Below are 12,518 nucleotides of genomic sequence, written 5' to 3'. Positions count from 1 at the left end.
TTATACAAAACAGCAACAAGAAACGAAGTTACGTCACTAGTTCATGTTAACTAAAGCACTTCTGTAGAGTGTTGGGTCACGTTATGTTCACCATTGAAGCACCTAGGTTATTCTATACGACAGAGGTTTGGGGAACAAATGTCTTTGAGCATGTGACAGTGTTACATTGTCTTTATGGCGATGATGTCGGACAGCAGATGCAAATGGCAAGAGATACGTCATGAGTGAGCTGAGAGGTACATTATGATAGTAAATTTTATGAAAAAGTGAAATATCAGTTTGCATCCGGCGAAGAGCTAGTAATGGGATGTTAAGAGTGGTTTTCATTTGCGTTGGATTTGCGTTGGATGCTGCTAACAAAAACGGACAAAGTAATTGTGTACGGCTTAGGTTGCTTCAGTTAATATGAAGTGATGCGGACCCCAAACCGTGAAGCCTACCCCAGCTGAGTATGAACGTAAATGGCGTACATGACGTAAATGGCGTAAAGACAGAGCGAGGAAAAAAAACTGTCCCTTTAAGTAACCTAGAGGGCGGTTGGCTTTAGATATTGCGTGTTTGACATCGTATTTCCATTGCAGGTTGTGAGCTATATGAATGCAAAGGTAATGGTACGACGTGACAGTTTTGAGAGGAGAATTCTGTACATATGTAGGTACAAACTGCGCTAGAACGCGAAATTCGCATATATTTTGATTTATTTCATCTTCCCTGTGGCGCGTGCGGCACCAGTTGTGAACGTGGTTCATGCCAGTCGGAAGGCTAGTGACGTCGGTCTATAAACACGTCAACGACGCCGCTTCCGGTCATTTGTGCATAAATTGCAACAACTGTGGGTGCGTACGTACCCCGTCTCGACAATACAGCATTTCTCAGTCGCTCGTTTGACAAGATGACTAAATTAATAATCCAAGCAGCGGCGGTAAGCATGGCATCCCTGACGCTGACAGAAAAGAAGCAACAATATCTGGCTGTTTATGTTGGAGAAAAAACAATGCTGATCCAGAGCTACCACGTGCCTTTGATTCTTGTATCTCTTTTTTGTTTCGTGTGTACGATTTATTCCATATACTTCGTCTTAAAAAAAAACGAGAAAAAAAACGTCGCCCGTTTGTCACCTACTCGCTTTTTCCTTCGTCTCTTTGGGCGGCTAAACGTTTGCAGGCAGAAACGATAGACGGTACGTGAATAGTAGGCTCAGTGTTTTTAGACTTCACGAAATAATTCGACATCATTCATCATCACGAGCTCCTCACCAAACTTGAACCTTATGGCATCTCAGGTACGTGTCCTTGCTGAAATGTTATTTACTATATACAAATAAAACAAACAGCTTGTATCAGGTGTTTCTTTATGTACATGTAAATAAAAAGTTATTCGAGGAATACCTCCAGGAGCTGCATGCTACTTGGTCTGTGACACTACTGATCGTCTTAAATCTAAACATGATTGACTGGGCTTTGTATGTTGATGCTACCGTTGTCTCACTTCTATGTTACAACTAACAGGTATAATTACTTTAGCATGAAAACGTAATACGGTTCTCGGTAGTGTATCTAAGGAATCTCGTAACGAACATCTGCTGATTAACCCCAACAAGTCTACATTCATGGTGGTTAATTCGCTCAAAGAAACTTGGACATTGCACCTGCGATTATGTTGCGTTCTGATTACATTACTCCCTCAAATAGTGTGTTGTTCCTCAGCCTTGATTGATTGCTTTTAACTAAGTGACTAATTATTTCATTAGATACTCTTCAGTGTCGAGGGTCCACGTGGAGAAATTGGGAGCAACATGCTTGGGGCCGCGTTTTAGAAATGAATCGAAATAGAAATCTAAGGTAAAACTGGATGTAGCATGCGCTAACACACACAAAAAAAATTGCCATCCCAGCTCATCAGGCAAACCATGTCAGTATAGGTACACAACCACTAACCTGCACCAACGCCACTACTACCACCTTCGTATGTGAGATCTTAAGAAATATTCATAGTAAGAAATCATATCAAGTGCAGCGCCATGCGCGCAAAGAACGACAACGCAAAGAAAAAGAATGCGCAGGTGAAGTTAACGCCTACAAATATAAATCATAGAGTTAAAGGTTCAATTGAAGACAACGGTAACCTTTAGACGATATGGGGTTAGGTACGGCCTTTTGAGACCGTTTTCTGTAGAATTCACATCGAGGAAACGTGATCTTCGAAAGACAGTTGAAAAATATTCGTCGGCACATGCGCTCAAGAGCTTTTCTGTTGTGTTTCCATTCTTAACGATGTACAATTTTAAGTTGCACAATGTACATAGTCGATGAAATTGTTATCCCGAATGCTTGTGGCTCGTGTATACCCACAGTAGGCGGAGAATCGGGTGCATAATGAACTGCGCCCCCGCAAGCAGTTTTATGCATGCTTGAAAATGCAGCGCGGAAAACAGCACGAAAGAAGAGAGAACGGAAAGCGTCGCCCGTTTTCCACCTCTGTCGTTCTGCGTTTTCAGGCGTGAACTATGTCCAACTAGTCCGGCTGTCCATTATAGTTGCAGATTAATATCATTCACACTCTAATACCTTTCACGGGAACATAATGAAGTCATTGAAGCAAAGAGTAACAACGCGAACGCAAACGTGCTCTTGAGCGTAGCCGCATTCGATGATATAAAATGATAGTGAGACTAACCGGAAAAGTTTTGAACAGAAATGCTGCGCCGCTCCTCGCTGTCCCATAAAAAAGCGATAAAACGATGTTACTGCCCGGCTAGATGAGGCGACGTGCGCTGAAATAAATTGAACTTCGCTAGAAAAAGCTTCACACAAGAAAGACAGAAATAAAAGAAAGTCGTCTGTACTGATGAGGTCAAGAAACGTGTGCATCAGGACACTTCACCCTATGGTAGCAAACGTAGACTGACTTCACTGAATTCCGAGCACGTGTGCAGCGACCCTGTAGGCGCCACGATGACAGTAGTCCTCGCAGCTTTGCAGCAGCACTTGGGTTCAAGGCAATTAACACTGAGGCGAATGCCGAAGACAATGCCAACGGCTCACTATGGTGAATTTTAGGGAGAAGAAAGGGGCTACGTCTGCTCAACTGCACTGTTCTTGTAGAATGATTTTATTCTCGCCTACTCGCCTTTTTATCGCGAGGGTCAAGTGGGTTCGTCAGAGTACAAACAAAATACGCTTGTTACCTACCGCCCGCTAAGGACTACTACACTACCGGCATGCTTCGCGGTAGCGATCGCGTAATGAAACTCATCACCCGATAATCATAAACATATGCCCTGAAAACGGCCATTGTACAACATTGCAATCCATCAGTGCCAAAAACATGAAGGCTATGAACATTTGACTCTGCGGCCTTCTTCGATACGGAATAAGCGGAACCATGTATCGAAGAGATGAAAAATGCGACAGGCCACGACATTCATAGCATTCATATCGTTCTAGATACAGTATGCCGGAACAGTTCTTTCTTCTGGTCATTGCACGTAGAAAATAAATAAATAAATAAATAAATAAATAAATAAATAAATACAATTTTATCTTGTAGTTAAGGAGATGAAATTTAAAACAAACCCAACAGGAGCTGTGTGCACGGTACTTCACGTGGACGTCTTTTGTGCTCTTACTGTGTGTGGAGCCATTGTGCACATCAATGGTATTTGCAGCAGCTCAACTCTAAGCAGCAAACGCCAGGTGCCGCCCTGCTCGACTGAGGTCAACACCTGTTCCTGCTTTTCACCGCCGACCACCTGCTGTTTCTCGCGTGGGTCACGTGCTGTGCGAACACACAGCTCAACTATGTACTCTAGCGCTACCGAAATGAATACGGAAGTGTGTCGCAAAAATCGCTTGCTGCTTTTCTTGTTGTCTTTCTCCCTCCCCGAGTCTCAACCTTGAGTCTTTTTCCTCCTCCTATACCCAACAATAAAAAGGAACATTGTTGCGGCTCAAGCTAGGGCGTGCTGTCACATGGTCTTATTTAGATTTTCTTATCTTTTCTTCTTTTGCAGCAGCCGACCCCCTTTTCCCCGAACAAAATTTCTGGCTACGCCACTGGTTACAATGTTTCCACGAATCAGTACGAGCAACGAAATTGTTCATCCAGTTTCCACAAACGCTCCACGGAGTCATCAGATAAATGGACACAACAGTTGCTGAAACAAAGCAGCCAGTAATTTGCCATATAGAAATGAGGAAGAGCCTAACAAAGTGAAAATCAAAAAAGAAAAGTAGGCACTTAGCGAATAGAAATGCACCGCACATTAAGAACGCCTGCATCATTATCGTGCTGGGTTTAAGGGAGAGAGAGAAATCAACTTTTCTGGAACAGTTATCCGAGTCAGGACCCGGTTCGCCCTAGGTGGGATGATTCCTCATTCCAGGAACCCGCTGGCTTCGGCTGCATCCTTGGGCCGGGCGACGAGACTGCGCTGGTCGTCCAGGTCGTCAGAAGAAAGCTTGGCCTCCCACGTTTCAGCGGTGGTATGGTGGCTGTATGTGCGTTGAGTTGGGATGCTCTTCTCATGTTTCTATGGGGCTTCCCTGTTTGGAGTCGTCTTATGGAGCTTGTGAGGTGGGGAATGCAGATGTACCAAGCAGCGGACAATCCTAGACCATGTGTCACCGGGTGTTTGGGACGTCGCAGTGGGGACATGTGTACGAGTACTGCGTAGGATAGTTTGTGCACGATTATTCAGTGTACTATCGGTGACAGAACCGATAAAACTGCCCAGGACGCGGCTCCAACAGCCGGAGCAGGGGAAAACTAGTGTTCCTGTATATGCTCCCGCAGGGAGCAGAGTTGCGCATAACTTTTCCGGCGCCGCTCGCACCGCTATTGGTCGGGCGCAATCACGTGGTACAAAATGACGTCAAATGATCAACTGCGCGCTCCGAAGCCAACTTTACGGAAACGGCGCCTACTCGTTTCTGTCAGTGCCATCGAAATTGCAATCAGCGGACCGTCGAGCATGCGTAGCAACGATTGGCTACGGGTTGCAGGTACGGTATTCGAGGATATTAAGTTAATGACTTTGGTGAAGTGCTACGAAGCAGATCATTTTGACACTTGTATTCCAGTATGACGGGTTGCAACGCACCAAACTGCGCAAATCGCACGGAAGGTGGCAAAGTTTTTTACGCGGTGGCGTGCGGACGGACGAGACCGGCCGGCGCCGAAAGGGACCAGGATATGCGACGTCCGTTTACCTTGTTTACAGAGATGAGTTCGATTTGTTTACACGAAAGCGGCATTTATCTCGAGTAACACTCCTGTACACGCTGAAATGCGTACGCCTGGCATGAGAGGTTGTTCACTTGTGCAATTTTTGGTGTATATGTGCAGCGCGACACAGACGCGGTACAAAGAAAGGATGACACGTCTGTGTCGCGCAGCACATATAGGTAAAAAATGTTAACAACTCGCTCAATTAGCGTTGCTGCTTGTACGATTGTTCTGACTATGCGGCTCCAGAAAAGTGTGTTCAGAACAGAGTAAATACTAGCAGGTATAATTTGCCCGCTGCACCCTGGCTTTTCTCTGCTCCGTTTTTTTTTAAATTTTTTGTCGGCGTTCTGATTTTTCATGTAAAGTCGATTTATGTGCTGGTGTTCATTGTTTTGTAGTAAGCGAAAACACCGCACGCTCCCGCTTATGAGACAGCTGCGATAGCTTCAGCATTTACCGCGCGAAAGATGTTGCTTGTTCGATCAGCCTTAGATGACGTAAGGAATGTGAAATTATTTTTGTACGTTTAATAAGCGCTGTGTTATAGCAAATTAACCTGAGGAGTAAGTATGAAGAGATAAAGAAAAATGTGCTGTCATATTACACCCTGCAATGTGTGAAAAATTGCTTTGCCAGTTTGTCATCTTATGTGATTAGTCCAATAAAAATAACCTGTTGTTACTCTTAATAACTTGTTGCCTTTCCAGTGGCTTTGAATTCTGCCCCCCAAGGCTCCAAGAACCAGCCCTCACCCCCTGCTGCCACTAGCCATTGCACATCCATTCCCTTGTACGAAATAAATTTGACCTAGAAGCTCGTGCATCTTGCATCTTTTTCCACTTGCAGATTTGCTGCTACGAAGCAGCTGTTAAGTTTGCTGTATGAATCGTAAAAATAAGCTTTGCATAAGATGTGCACATGTGAACATTTGAAATGCGTTTAAGTTTACGTGTCTGCATCACATATATCGAAAACGTGCAGCTGCTGTGACGACGTTTAGTGATGAACGATGGTCAACGCTAACTGACGTAACTGCAGGCACGATAGTTTTGTTAGCAACATTCATTATTCGTCTCGTTTCGGCAGCCAAAATGTGCTCACCTAATTGTCTACCACACGTGTGTGAAGATTTATTTAAACACCCTTGAAAACATTTCTTGCCTTCCGCCTCTGCGAGAAAACTTCATATGCATGCTGAAAAAAATTGCTCCGCTTTTTGTTGCAAGGTAATGGGCGTTTGCACTTGAACTTTTGAGCTGTTCGAGCCACGAGCGTAGTCAGGATTTTATTTCGAGGGATCGAGGGGGGTCCTATTCTTTATATGTACATTCGTGCGTGTGTTTGTATATGTGCGTGTATATATGTACACACAAACTAAAAATTTTGGGGGGTTGGCACCTCTCCGGCTACGCCAATCTTTCGAGCTTGGCCTGCATTGAAAAGCGTCATCTTGCTCAGCGCTTGCGTACAGTTGCCGCAAGTAGCTCGCGACCAGCAGACAAAAAGGCAAATGGAACACCGCGCGGCATTTGCCTCCTGCGCGCGCGAGGAGTGGCTCCACTGCAGAGCTGGATCACTAAACCGGACCTATGCGCAACTCTGCTCCCTGCGGGAGAATATATAGGAACACTAGGGAAAACTGCATCGCTGCGCCGTCTAGCGATGGTTCGCCTGGTTCTAGATCAAGAATGAGCGCATGCGCGTCGTAGCTTACCAGCAAGCATGTACTGGCTGGCACCTTCAAGGCGAGTTGTGCTTTGCCCACGAACCTTGCGCGATATGCCGCTATGACGGCATCGGTTGAAAGCGTCTGCTGTGCGTGCTGCAGCGCTGGTGACAAGGCACTTGTCATGGCAAGCAAGTCACGCTCCCAGCCGATTCCCACATAGCAGCATCTCGCGAAACGTTCCTGGGCGAAGCGAAACTCACGTGAAGGAGCCAGCGAGTATATACACGCTTGCACGCAAGCTACGACGCAAGCTTGATCTCGAACCAGGCTAACCATCACTAGACGGCGCAGCGATGCAGTTTTGCCTATAGTTTTTCCCTGCTCCGGTGGTTGAAGCCGCATCCTGGGCAGGTCTGCCCCGATAGTACATAAGTATTTGTTTGTAGGCGGCGGAGGATGAATCCCGCCTCTTTTCTCATGTTCTTGTGGGGTAAAGGGTACGTTCTTCTGCCGAGTCTGTGGTGTTGCAGAAGCTCCGAGCAGTTTGGGACGATGTCGCCAACGTCGGTGGCCGGCCTGATGTGGAATGGCAGGAAAGCCCGGCTGGCAGGTATGCCCGCGGGTAGTGGCGTGTGCCGCCTCATTTCCCGCCGTACCCTGATGACCAGGAACCCCGTTGATGTGGGTGTCGGGGAGCGAGGCTCGTGCGATGTGATTTTGAAGCATCTTGAGTGCGGTTTCTGATATGCGTCCTTTTTGATATAGTTGTGAGCTGCTGCTTGGGAGTCAGTTACTGCTACTTTAGGTTAAGTTGCTTATTTAAAAACACTGAGTGAGTGAGTGAGTGAGTGAGTGAGTGAGTGAGTGAGTGAGTGAGTGAGTGAGTGAGTGAGTGAGTGAGTGAGTGAGTGAGTGAGTGGACTTTATTCGGTCCAGAGAAGACGCAGGGAAGACCCTGCGCCACCCGGCTAGTCCCACGTAGGGACCGCCAAGCCGAACTTGACGGCCCAATCGTGGGCACTCTGGACGACCAGGGTTTGGTCGTTGAGTTCGGGGCTGCCCAAAAGCACAGTCCCCCTATCTTCAGTGAATTTCTCCAGTGGTATATTAAAAGTGGTTTGCAGCTTCTTCTTTCGTGCCAAAGCTGCCCTCAAACTTTTCTTGTTTATGCACTCGCATGAACGCGACACATTAGCATATAATTAATCGTGAATGCCGCACCATAGCCGTCATCACGTCGGTTAATTTAAAACTTTTGCATTGCTAATTACGCAAGACCCGTACTTTGCTGTTACATTAACCTTAACACCCACACTCCTAAGCTGCACGCTTCAATTTTAATTCCAAACGTTCTTTCTCGTTAAACCTGAAACTTTATTGCCTTCCGTGGCATCTCGGTTCTTCCATCCAGTTGCGAAGGCACTCGATACTTCTGCCCCTATTACTCTGAGGAAACTTGGCAGCCGAAGTCACCTCCCAGAAGGCTTTACTTTGCCGCCCATGATGAAAAATGGGGACTCTTAGCGCGTAGGCTCACAACACAAAAAGAGAGATATTCTGACATCAACGAGAACCTGACTAATAGCCTGGCTAGCGGCCTAGTATACTACTGCACGTGTTGAGTAAGACGCATAAACACAGTGATCACACAACAGAGACCTGTCGTGGTGGCTTAGTGGTTACGGCGTTGCAGGAGGTCATGGGGTCAAATCCCGGCCACGTGACCGGTGTGCCCCCCTTGCCCCTATGCGCACACGCACGCACTAATGAAAAGAAACGGACAGGCGACAAAACAAGCGCTATACTCTATACAATTAACGGCAGCGTTCGTCCCATGTGATTTTCCTTTCGTGCGTGCGTGCGTGCGTGTGTGCGTGCGTGCGCGCGCGCGCGCGCGCGTGTGTGTGTGTGTGTGTGTGTGTGTGTGTGTGTGTGTGTGTGTGTGTGTGTGTGTGTGTGTGTGTGTGTGTGTGTGTGTGTGTGTGTGTGTGTGTGTGTGTGTGTGTGTGTGTGTGTGTGTGTGCGTGCGTGCGTGCGTGCGTGCGTGCGTTTGCGCGGTCGTACAATGTCAAATTAGCAAGGCTTCGACAGACAACACCGAGTAGATAGAATGAAGACGCACACAGCGTGCATTTATGAAAGGAAATGTACAAGCGCGTGCCCTGCGCATTGTGTCGGCTGTCGATGGTGCCGCCAACAGACCGCTATATAAATCAAAGACTCGTCAGCTACTACAGGCAAAGCGAAGCCACAGCTATAGTCTAGTTAAAATTTATATTAAGCGAAGAAAGCTCAAAGCAGCACCTAGTTGCCTCTAGCATCTGTAAAGCTTCTTGCAGTCGGCTAGTGGCGTTGTAACCATAGGAGGCCGAGTTATGCGCTAGCGTGTTCACCGTCGCAGGCCATGCGTTAGCGTGTTCACCTTCGTACAGAGGCTTTGTACGCTTTCGTATAAATTAACGTTGCTGCGCATTGCAGCAGGGAATATAAACGCCTTTAGAGCTGTGCTTCAAATTTTTCTTGCTGTGTTGCTATTTTTGGGTGTGATTATGTCATTTGACCTACCTTCATTGGCAGGAGGTCTCCTAACAGCATTTTTTTCTGAGACCTCCTTCTGTATACATTGAAGTACGTAAGAACACTAAACCAAATAAACTGAATTGAACTTTATAATACACTGTTGTCTTACAAATTCCTTGAATTTGTGCGTGTTTCTCCGTTGCTTTATCTTTCTTTGTAGGATTTAGTTTATTGGTATTACATATTTCAATAACGTTCACTCTTCGCAATGGATCATTCTTCGTGGCGTATGGCATACAGTAAGTGTAGAACTGTACGTGCTACAATTTAAACGTCGATACCAGAAATGTTCGTTTACCGCGGTATGGAGCAGTTCAAATCCCTAGAATAGACATGTTTACATCAGGATAAACGGTGGCTTCAATTGCCCCAGCATCGGCCAGCAGCTAGTCTACTTTCAAGGTGTCGCGCATCCGCTGCTTACTGTGCATGACCTGAGCGGACACTCACTAGTCAACAGCGCTATACCTGGCTCCTGAAAGAGGTTCCAACTTACCAACAGGCGGCAGCAGAGTACGAGCTTACTTTTGCTGATCGAGGTAAACAAAATGTGCGTATGGCAAAACAGGTGCATAAACGCCACCTGTATATATGTACACCAAAAGAATTCACTGGCGGGCTAGTTTGTACGTTTCTTTCAGCACAAGTTTGTGCAGCGCAATATAAACAGGACATGAAGGAACACAAAACGACGTAGACAGGCGCTGACTGCCAACTGCTTCACTTCCAAAAACGTCGAACAAACTTAAATACATTCAGACATGTTATCAGGCAAATACTAAGCGTCAGAAGTGACCAGCGAGATATTGCATTTCTTTATCTTTGACGATGATGCCAGGGGCCCTCACATGGATATCACCAGCTTTCTTAATGTACTTTCTGTCTATTCCCGCAGACGCAAACTCATTTTGTGTGAGAGCAGATATGAACGCGTGAACGCGTCATTTCTGTGTGCCGACTGTCCTGTCGCACTTGGCAGCTGCGCATCTGTAGCCCGGTGACGCTCAGTAGTCGTAATCGGTGACGCGAACTCTGTCCGTCGATACTGCGAGTACACCTTTAGATTTCTTAAATGCGATCTGTGCTAGCTACTGCAAGCATGCATTTGCGAAATGCCGCGCGCTATGTTTGCTGAAAATCTCAATGTGAAAAATTAGGGCTTCGTGTGTAACCTTTATGATGGGATATTCCTAATCATTATGTTTTGTTCTTGCTTAGCTTCCGCTAGCCAGATATGTGGACAGTGTTTGTATGTATCTTACTTCCTTTGCGCCTGATGGTTGTTACTGTGCGCTAAAAGAACAAAAAAGAGTAACATACGAACTACTCCTGTCTAACACCTTCAATCACGCTCCAAAATTTCGATTGTGATTGATGATGAACATTGAAATCGATTGACGATTGAGGCGAATGTGTTAGAAATCAAGCATGCCGTGTATCAGCGCCCGATCTGCATATAATTCAACTGACCTTATGACGCTTCACAATGCCCGCGCGGCTGTGAATGATTGACTATTGGTATACATGGACGTTGCATGAATGTTCGATGTACATAGCATGAATGTTGTAAGCTAAGCAATTCCATGGACCAAGAAATTCGACGCCGAAACGACAATGTTGTGTGCCATATTCGCGTCTCTCCAACGTTTCTATAATTCCGCAGTTGACACGCGCAAGAACAATCACATGAAATGTTCTCGCGACCATGACACTGCTTCTGCCAAACCGTATATTGTGCAAGAGGTGCATGTATCTTAGATACTATCTTAAGATACTCTTTTGGTATCTTGTATCTGTATCATGATACGTTCAGCAAGACATTTATCAGTATGTGTTTTCGATACATCATACGGAGTACCGTGTATCTTATGATGCAAGATACACTCATGGCAAAATTCACAAAGACACCCAGAGTCAATGACACCAGTTAAAATTTATTCTCAGGCGATATTTTTATGCTAACTCATTTTTATAATAACCAAATACGATTGATAATATCGACTGCTGTTCGCCCCTAGTGTTATTAATGAATAAAGCGTTACTAATTAATGTTTCCAATTTACTCGTGAGGTAGAATATTTCAATCGCAGAATGGAAGTTAAGCCGGAAGTCAAACCGCTTGTTCAAGGGCATCACCATATTGAGTACGCCGTGGTGCCATCTATGGGCAGTCAGCATGCTGGCTTGGAAAAGCGCTCCGTGTTCTACGCCAGGTATACGCTCAGCGGCACTTTCTTGTGGTTCTTCTCGCGTCGCACGGTCTATTTAGTGTGACGTGGCCTCCTCTACGTGGGAAACGGTCCTGTGAGACGTACTGAAGTGGTTTAATTCGGTATGGCCAGACTTTCTGCTGGCGTTGAGGCGGACGGAGCACGCAGCGCAATGTGTGCGCGCGTGTTTGAGCCTACAATACATCGCGGAGATCGGTTTTGCACTTCTGAGAATTTATTTCACTAATGCGACCTTGCTGCTGCATTCTCCCCGCAGTTCTAAGCTGTGATTTAGCAGCAGTGAGTAGTTCTGAAACATATGGAGAACCGAACAGCGTGGGTACTGTTCTGATACAGAATAAGTAGTGATCTTTATCTTCGAGAGGCGTTCAAACTGTTATCTGCGAGTACATTGTGCGACTAACTGGTTTGTTGGGCGATGTTTCCACCCACGCATAGTTCTACTTAGCAATAACGGCATACCATATAGTGTGAATTAGACTTGTCGAGTGCAAAAATGACCGTCTGCGGACTGCGCGAGCGTCCAAAGCAGTGCAAGATGCTGGTTTATAGATCTGTTTAGTCCAAACAATGATTGGTCCAAACATTGGGCATGAGCATGCGAAGCCTTATCGCAGCGTTAGCCCGTGTTCTGCTTTTTTTTTTCCTGCGGAAGAAAAAAAATTACTTTTTTTTATTTTTAGTCTTGTTGGTCCCGCCCTCTACGACGCGCTCAGCCGTATTACGGGAATTGTGCCCTCACAAATAGCTGCCAGATTCTTTTTATACTATCCCCTTCGGTTATTACTGCCTTAAAGGCAAAAAGGCAA

At 45.9% G+C, this 12,518-nt stretch overlaps 1 protein-coding gene across 4 annotated transcripts in view; it reads right to left on the bottom strand.

Moving 5' to 3' along the window:
* LOC142566134 (myosin light chain kinase, smooth muscle-like) overlaps positions 1-12,518 on the bottom strand; it is a 237,288-nt gene that overhangs the window by 88,426 nt on the left and 136,344 nt on the right. The window contains exon 1 of one of the 4 annotated variants that reach the window (XM_075676942.1): positions 3,576-3,666. The exons of the other annotated variants lie outside the window; for them this stretch is intronic. The gene's annotated coding sequence lies outside the window, so the exon portion shown is untranslated. Of the gene's footprint in view, positions 1-3,575; positions 3,667-12,518 lie in introns of those variants that run through there. 4 annotated transcript variants of the gene reach the window in all.

The sequence above is a fragment of the Dermacentor variabilis genome, unplaced genomic scaffold (genome assembly GCF_050947875.1).
Source record: "Dermacentor variabilis isolate Ectoservices unplaced genomic scaffold, ASM5094787v1 scaffold_12, whole genome shotgun sequence".
Taxonomy (NCBI): Eukaryota; Metazoa; Arthropoda; class Arachnida; order Ixodida; family Ixodidae; genus Dermacentor; species Dermacentor variabilis.
Note: the sequence above shows the minus strand (reverse complement) of the source record. Positions and strands in the feature narration are given on the sequence as shown.